The sequence below is a fragment of the Podarcis tiliguerta genome, assembly GCF_965153285.1.
Source record: "Podarcis tiliguerta genome assembly, chromosome: 3".
NCBI lineage: Eukaryota > Metazoa > Chordata > Lepidosauria > Squamata > Lacertidae > Podarcis > Podarcis tiliguerta.
The window spans coordinates 12,609,480-12,618,399 of NC_139536.1; the positions used below are offsets into that span (position 1 = coordinate 12,609,480).

The 8,920-nt window shown below is 44.6% G+C and overlaps 1 long non-coding RNA gene across 1 annotated transcript; it reads right to left on the reverse strand.

Moving 5' to 3' along the window:
* Nucleotides 1-4,864: 4,864 nt before the first annotated feature.
* LOC310674033 lies at nt 4,865-8,047 on the reverse strand. Its single transcript, XR_014509337.1, has 2 exons — nt 7,986-8,047; nt 4,865-5,570 (listed from the first exon to the last, which is right to left on the reverse strand). It is a non-coding gene; the product is annotated as an uncharacterized lncRNA (long non-coding RNA).
* Nucleotides 8,048-8,920: the final 873 nt, after the last annotated feature.

Below are 8,920 nucleotides of genomic sequence, written 5' to 3' on the forward strand. Positions count from 1 at the left end.
GAGAGAAAATATATTTTCTCTGTCCACTTCCTCTACGTCATGCATATTTTTACACACCTCTATAATGTTGCTTCTCACTCGTTTTTTCTCCATAAGCTTGTTGTTGTTGTTGTTTTGTCATTTAGTCGTGTCCGACTCTTCGTGACCCCATGGACTAGAGAATGCCAAGCACTCCTGTCTTCCACTGCCTCCCGCAGTTTGGTCAAACTCATGCTGGTAGCTTCGAGAACACTGTCCAACCATCTCGTCCTCTGTTGTCCCCTTCTCCTTGTGCCCTCCATCTTTCCCAAATTCAGAGTCTTTTCCAGGGAGTCTTCTCTTCTCATGAGGTGGCCAAAGTATTGGAGTCTCAGCTTCATGATCTGTCCTTCCAGTGAGCACTCAGGGCTGATTTCCTTCAGAATGGATAGGTTTGATCTTCTTGCAGTCCATGGGACTCTCAAGAGTCTCCTCCAGCGCCATAATTCAAAAGCATCAATTCTTCGGCGATCAGCCTTCTTTATGGTCTAGCTTTCACTTCCATATATCACTACTGGGAAAACCATAGCTTTTACTATACAGACCTTTGTTGGCAAGGTGATGTCTCCATAAGCTTGTTGTTGTTGTTGTTGTTGTTGTTGTTTAGTCGTTTAGTCGTGTCCGACTCTTCATGACCCCATGGACCAGAGCATGCCAGGCACTCCTGTCTTCCACTGCCTCCCGCAGTTTGGTCAAACTCATGCTGGTAGCTTCGAGAACACTGTCCAACCATCTCGTCCTCTGTTGTCCCCTTCTCCTTGTTCCCTCCATCTTTCCCAACATCAGGGTCTTTTCCAGGGAGTCTTCTCTTCTCATGAGGTGGCCAAAGTATTGGAGCCTAAGCTTCTTATTGGAGCTTCTTATTGGAGCCTCCATAAGCTACAAAGCCCCAAATGCTTTGTCTATGCTTGCTGGTGTCTCCAAACGTATCTTGAGCATCTTCAAATTCACTACATGGCAGGTCATTCTGGTCACTGGTATGGATAGTCCTGAGTTTTGCTGCGCCCCCATCAGAACATTGGCTCATGTATTTGCTTGCTGTGTGAACGGAATGCAAATTCCTCATCTAGCCCTATTTTTGCACATATCACCTCATCGCCCACCGGCTTAATGAAGTGCAGCTTTCTCTCGCAGGCAATATAGATGCTGTTGCCTGCGAATCTAATTCGACATCCCACACCATGCAAGGTTGATGGCTCTGCCTTTGTTATTCGGCTAGCTGACTCGGCTGTCACATCATGAAAACCCTTCAGTAGCTGCTCACAGAGATTGGAGTCACCCTGAGCCATTGAATAAGAAATCACCCACATAATGCTGCAGAGATACTAATGGCATCAAAGTCTGGGCAGGGAAATTAAACAGCCCATCGGCCTAAGCTATGAAAGTGGGATGGGTGGGGAGATAGGATGGGTGGGAAAGGCGGAATCAGCTTGTCTTGAGAAAAAGAAAGAAAGAAAGAAAGAAAGAAAGAAAGAAAGAAAGAAACACACTATTTCCAAAATCTGATGTGTTTACTAGCCGAGGGAAATGACATGCAAAATTGATGTCACCCTCCTTCAACTCCCCCAAGTGTCTTTGCCTGGTGCTGCTAAACCGAACTTTGCATTTTCAGCACCAGGATGCAGGGAAGATTAATGGAGCAAACTGTGGTTTGCTCTGTCATGATGAGAGCCCATTTCAGGGAGCCTCAGGCTTGCAGTTTCATTTGAATTGTAACTGGCGAAGAAACCAGGCTATCAAAACAGTGCAATCCCTGTGGCTGGATGCTCTGATTTGTTAGCTACGGCTTGGGCAAACCACAGTTTCCTGCAGTGGTTCTACATGGGAAACGGTTGTTTGCGATAAATGTGATGCGAAGCTTTAAATCTCTACCCCCTTGCATGCAAGGATTGAATGAAGGGGAAGCGTATGAGCCTGAGGCTTGCTGCTCCACCCTCTCATAATGCTAAATCATTGTTGAGTGTTATGTCTGCATATCCTCATCTTACACAATACGCTTTCCATGTTTTATTTAATGGTATCCAAGGCTGTTAGGTTGCTGTTGACTTAAGTGGACTATTGAAAATTGTTATCTTACAATGCAACAAAACACAGTTACGTTCCAGCAGGCTAAAACTATGAGCATAAATCAAGATGTCTCTGCAACCTTGGTGCTGAATTGAAATGCAGTTGAGTGGAGCCATTCCCAGGCTGTGAAACTGGGGAAGAGGCATTTCAGATATTTTGTGGGGCAGGGTTTTTATTTAAGGATGGTGTGTATGCAGCTGTCTGGTGCATACACCCAGCTGCTTTCTGCATGTTAGTTTTCTTGGAATGCCCTGGAATTAGAGGTGGGGGAGAAATTCAGCCCAGTTTGCATTTTAATGTGGATCCACTTTATTTGCACTTCTCAGAACCATGTGCATACCGAAACACAGCTTTCATAATTTGCCCAGAGTTTAGGTGGGGGCATCGTATCTTGTTGAGCAGTGTGAGAAGTCCTTTTTCGCTGACGAGGTCAAAGGCCATCATCAGGTGTAAGAAGGTAATGTACTAGGGAAATCCGGCCAGACGGGTGGGCTATATATAAATTATTATTATTATTATTATTATTATTATTGACGTCTCTGCTCCCGGCATTTCTCCTGCAGCTGACACAGTGAAAAAACCATGTTGATTGCTGACCTCTGAACTCAAAAGCCACATTGTGACTCTGGGTAGACCTTTTCAGTGAGTGACTGTAATCTGTTGAATAGTACACAGGTGCTCAGCAAGGAGATTGCATGGTACAGTGGTACCTTAGGTTAAGAACTTAATTCATTCTGGAGGTCCATTCTTAACCTGAAACTGTTCTTAACCTGAAGCACCACTTTAGCTAATGGGGCCTCCCGCTGTTGCCGCACCACCAGAGCACGATTTCTGTTCTCATCCTGAAGCAAAGTTCTTAACCTGAGGTACTTTTCTGGGTTAGCGGAGTCTGTAACCTGAAGCGTATGTAACCCGAGGTACCACTGTAGTTGTTACAGTCATGGCAGTCACCTTTGTTCCAGCAGAGGGTCACATTGCTGGAGTTGTGCATATCTTGTAGCATGGCTCCTATTCCCCAACACTGCGAGAGAAGGCCATGGAGGTGCATCATGAGAGAGGACTTGAGGTTAACTTCCCGCACTTCTGTTGTGATTCTGTCCTGCCTGGGGCTTTCTCACATGCTTGACAGTCAATGGTGTTCTTTTGCTCATCAAGTGAGAGACATCCAGCTCTTCCAAGACAGGCAGAGTCTGGATGCTGTGCTTTGCTGTGTCAAATACCATGTTTTCCCGTGAGTACAGTTCTCGATAGTGCTCTTCCCATTGTTTCATCGCTTGCTGCAGTCTGTGATGGTCTCTCCATCACAGGTTTTCAATGGTGCAGTGTTTTGACTGTTGGTACCAAATAGTCAGCGGTTCTCAACCTGTGGGTCCCCAGATGTTGTTGGACTACAACTCCCATCATTCCTGAGCTCTGGCCTTGCTAGCTAGGGGTGATGGGAGTTGTAATTCAACAACATCTGGGGAACCACAGGTTGAGAAAGGCTGGCATAAGTGCTCTCTGTTTCTGAGCATCACCTTTACAGATTTGTGCCCTCCCTTTTTGGGTTTCTCCAATGGCCCAACCATGTAAAAGTACAGCCCATTCCAACCATGTAAAAGTACAGCAACCTCTGTAACGGAATGACATGGCCTCTCATATTCAACTGCATGCACAGGACGGAGTAGTAAAACCTCCAGAAACATCAACGGCATATTCACTCTTCATTCTTAATGTATGCTATTTGAGTAAGTAATCTGCCGGTCATTTAATCTGGACAAATCCTTCTACAACTATAAATCTGGAATAGTTCAAGAGCAGAAATTATTAAAGAGAATATCTAAATTTGATATTAGCCTAGTTTGACTTTACTCTTTGAAATGGTGTGTGAGTGTGTGAGTAGGAGCCTGCAAATCAGAAAAATAATTGGAGGACAAATATAGGATATGCAACAGGCTAATTTTATTTTATGAAATGGTATATATATGTGTATTTATAACCTTTTTAATGAAATTGTGGTATACAAGTATTTTGATAAAGAAATATTTCTGTGTTATATCCAATTAAATGATTCTGCGTGCGAAATAATTGCATGAGAGCAATGGAACAGCCCCCCCATCTTCTCTCTATGTATCAACTCCAAATTTGCTCCAGATGGTTAGGGGATCCCTATGTGACCTGGAAAGAACTGCTAACATCCTGACCCTGATAGCTGCAGAAAAGATCAGAGCACTATTCCTTGTATTTGCTTACCGTAGTTAAGATGTACACCTAATAATTCTATCTATCTATCTATCTATCTATCTATCTATCTATCTATCATCTATCTATCTATCTATCATCTATCTATATCATCTATCTATCTATCTATCATCTATCATCTATCATCTATCTATCATCTATCTATCATCTATCTATCTATCTATCTATCATCTATCTATCTATCTATCTATCTCTATCTATCTATCTATCTATCTATCTATCTATCTATCTATCTATCTATCATCTTTCATCAATCTATCATTCTATCTATCATCTTATCACCCAACCATGAGAATGATACTAAAACAACCCATTTTTAGGCACAAGGCAAAAGCATTCATTTTCTCCCTGGTTTTTGGCTGTTTACGTGATCTACGGCCTTTTAAACTATGTGTGTGGAGGGGTAGCTTTGTTCGTTATTATATTATGCATTTTTGTTTTTTAATGCTGTAAACTGCCTTGTGATTCTCAGATGAAAGGGTGGGATATAAATTTAATGAATAAAAATACAAAAAAGCAAGCAGTCCCAGGGATGTGCTTGTTTCACTTGATTTATTATACTGCAACATCTTTTTTTAGATATAACCTGCCCTGACACCTTATGGTGAAGGATGGGTATTAAATATAATATGTGACGATGATGCTACCCATGCACAATATTTAATTAAATGTCTTACAACTGAGAAAAATAACTGGGTGGCCCTTGCAGGAAATTCAATTAAGTGCTGTGTTTTTAAAGAAGCTGTAGCCAGATCATCACTGAGCCACAAATCCACACAACCACTTTCTGTCCCTTCTTCAACCTTTGGAGAAAAAGAATGTAGGAATTTCTGAACAATACTGCTCAGACTTTCCTTGGCACAACATTGATTCAACGAAGAGGGCCTCCAGTTTCCTCCCATCTCTCAAAATTTGAAAAGTGCAAAGGAGGGAAAATATTTTGAAGCTTGTCACATATTTTTTCCCCTTTCCAGTGGCAGCTGTTGGCAAAGTAATTGGAGTTAGTTGGTCTTCGGGGAGATGAAGCACTCAAGCGGGGGTTGGAGGGGGCAGTGAAAATCTGACATTGTTGCTTTGTTTTCAGCAACCAGAGTCTTCTGTTTTTTATATGTGCAATTTCTGGGAAGCGATCTGGCGCTGTCTTTTCTTAGGGTGCTCTAAGGAAAATCAACTTTTTTATCTTCTTTACTGTTTGGATCCCCCGAGGGATGAATGTGAGCAAACTGCAGCTTCGTCGCTTCCCCCTAAAAAATATGTATGCTGATGCAAGTAGATATAGATATGGCCGAAGGTTTACACCGTGTCTCTTTCCAAGCGTCGTGGGATGGAAACGGCAAGATCTAATTAGGATTGCTGTACTTGGTTTCGGTGGCACAAGTAGGAAAATGCACACTGCAATCCTATACATGTCTATCTGCTCAGGCAATTGAGTAAAGGATTACGGCCTTAGATTCTGAATTCAATGGCATTGTGGGAACCCCATTCTTTAGACCAAGGGTTAAGATCATAAGGGACGTGGGTGGCGCTATGGTCTAAACCACTGAGCATAAGGCTTGCCGATTGGAAGGTTGGTGGTTCAAATCCCCGCGACGGGGTGAGCTCCCGTTGCTCAGTCCCTGCTCCTGCCAACCTAGCAGTTTGAAAGCACGTCAAAGTGCAAGTAGATAAATAGGTACCACTCTGGCGGGAAGGTAAACGGCGTTTCTGTGCGCTGCTCTGGTTTTGCCAGAAGTGGCTTAGTCATGCTGGCCACATGACCTGGAAAACTGTCTTTGGACAAACACCGGCTCCCTCGGCCTATAGAACGAGATGAGTGTTGCAACCCCAGAGTCGTTTGCGAGTGGACTTAACTGTCAGGGGTCCTCTACCTTTTTTTTAAGATCATAAGACGAGTCAATGGCCCACTTAGTCCAGCATCCTGTTGGGTTGCCACACCAGCATGCACTGGATTGGCCCAACCTTCCCATGTGTCAGGAAGCCGACAAGGAGAGCAGGTGGTTTGTAGATCAGAGAAAGTGAGTGAAACACTTGGCTAGCTTACAGCTAGTTATTACTATTACAGTGGTACCTCGGGTTAAGTTCTGAATTCGTTCCGTAATCTGTTGAATAGTACACAGGTGCTCAGCAAGGAGATTGCATGGTACAGTGGTACCTTAGGTTAAGAACTTAATTCGTTCCGGAGGTCCGTTCTTAACTTGAAACTGTTCTTAATCTGAAGCACCACTTTAGCTAATGGGGCCTCCTGCTGCCGCTGCGCCGCTGGAGCACGATTTCTGTTCTTATCCTGAAGCAAAGTTCTTAACCTGAAGCATTATTTCTGGGTTAGCAGAGTCTGTAACCTGAAGCGTATGTAACCTGAAGCGTATGTAACCCGAGGTACCACTGTATAATGATTATTAAGGAAAGCGGAATAAAGAACACACAGAGGCTTCTGAAGGTTGCTCCTGTCTTGGTGAAGCAGTTGTTGCCTTTATCTCCTCCCTTCCTCACTACCTAACCCTCTATCTCAGGCCCCTCCCTCTGGCTACGGCAATCCCCAAGGGACCCTCTCTGTGTCTGCTTGGCTCTCTGCCTGGCAACGTGCAACAAACACCTTCTTCTGGAAGGGCGGGCTGCAAGCTGTCAGCAGAGAAGCTATCAGAGTGGTTCTGCCAAGTCTGATTCCTGTCCCTGCCCTGTTTCCTCCTCTTCACTATTTCTCAAGCTCCCTGCCTTCAGTACTTCCCAGCTCATCCCCCTCCCCTGGGATGTGGCTGGTTTCCTACCACCAGGAGTCAGGGTCCAAATCCTCTCCCTCTGTGCTTTCCCTGGGAGGCTCAGTGTTAGAATTCCTGCTCCATGACTGCAGTCATGGGATTGTTGTCTATCACATGACGGTGTATGTTTTGACTCCACAGAGTGGGAAGTGACGGAGACAGGATGTTTGTGTTACTGTGTTCCGTGAAGTGGGACTATTGTCCTTTGTTCTTTTTCTCTCTTTGCTGTCTGATGCTAGAGAGAGAGGGAGCCATGTTGCAGTGCTGTGTGTGTGTTTATGTGTAAATAAAGTAGATTAGCCAAAATGCTGAGTTGCTGAGGTCTGTTACGCAAGCTGTGAAGACTCTGCGGATCCCTAAGTGTGGCATCGGTCGCTGTGATGTTGAGGCAGAAGAAAGCTTTTGAATAATAATAATAATAATAATAATAATAATAATAATAATAATAAAATTTATTTATATCCCGCCCTCCCCAGCTGAAGCCGGGCTCAGGGCAGCTAAAAACAATCAAATAGTGCAACATTCTATTTTGAACGATCGACCCTGATCGACCGACTCCCGAACGATCGACCAGGAGGGAGAGAACATGCCAGTCGGACATGTGTCTCTGCCAGGGTCCTACTCGAGTGTAGGACGAGCTCCTGACACTCTGGTGGCTTCCACCACTGACACCACACCTCACTCCCTCCTGCTCTTTCTGGGTGAAGGCTGGTCTTTGGGGAAGCTGGGAGAGCAATGGTGCCCCACCTGCGTGGCCTCAGTGGCCACTATTGAATTAACCTACTGTACAAAGGTAAAATTTACATTTGCTGCTCCACCCACTTTTGCAACACCACTGGCATGTGGTCCTTGGAAGCAGTGGAGGCTGTTCCATTAGGTTGAGTGGGGCAGTGTCCCACCAACCTCAATCTGCCTTAACCACTCCACAGCCAACTGCCTTCTTGTTCACAACCAGTCAGATGGCGATTCTGCTTGTCATTGGCTCAGGCCCTAACTACTGTTGCTCTCTTTGCCTTCCTTCCTATGAGTCACAATGGGCACCTGCCACCACTGCTGTCACTGAGTCTGGCTCCACCTGACTTAGAATATTCTACATGTTTAAGCAAGCCTTGAAAACATGTCTATTTTGGGCCACTTATCCCCAGTGGTTATTTTTTCAGAATTGGCTATTTTAACATCAATGACTCTGTTGGCCGGGTGGTAATTTATATGGATATATGTTTTTAGTGGCTTCGGTTTTTAAAGGATGGCAACCTCCCTTGCTATAGTTCCCTTGCTATTGCTATTGGATTTTATAGATGTACTGTTTTGTGATGTTGTGAGCTGCTCTGGTCTGACTGCGGGAGGCAGTGGAAGACAGGAGTGCCTGGCGTGCTCTGGTCCATGGGGTCACGAAGAGTCGGACACGACTAAACAACAGTGAGCTGCTCTGGAGGGGCTGTGCTCAGAAAGGTGGCATCCAAACGATTTATAAATAAACATTAAAATAGTGCACACCTCTTCTGCTTGACTTACCAATAAGTTAACCCTCAAGTTACAAACTGAATGACTCCTGCTGTTGCAATGTCAATAGTTGCCCCATGTGATGAACTACCAGTCCTGCAACTTGAAACATCCTTTTGATTGTGATATAGACCCTGGACTGGCACCACACATTGGGCCCTCCTGGCCAGAATTGTGATATAGACCCTGGACTGGCACCACACATTGGGACCTCGTGGCCAGGAAGGGATACACAGAAGTTCCTCTTCGGTTCTTTGTCTGACTACCTGGGTCTTCCTTTATCTTGTGTATCCCTGTGGGTCTCCTGAACTTTGATTCCTAGTTTCTGGTTCCTG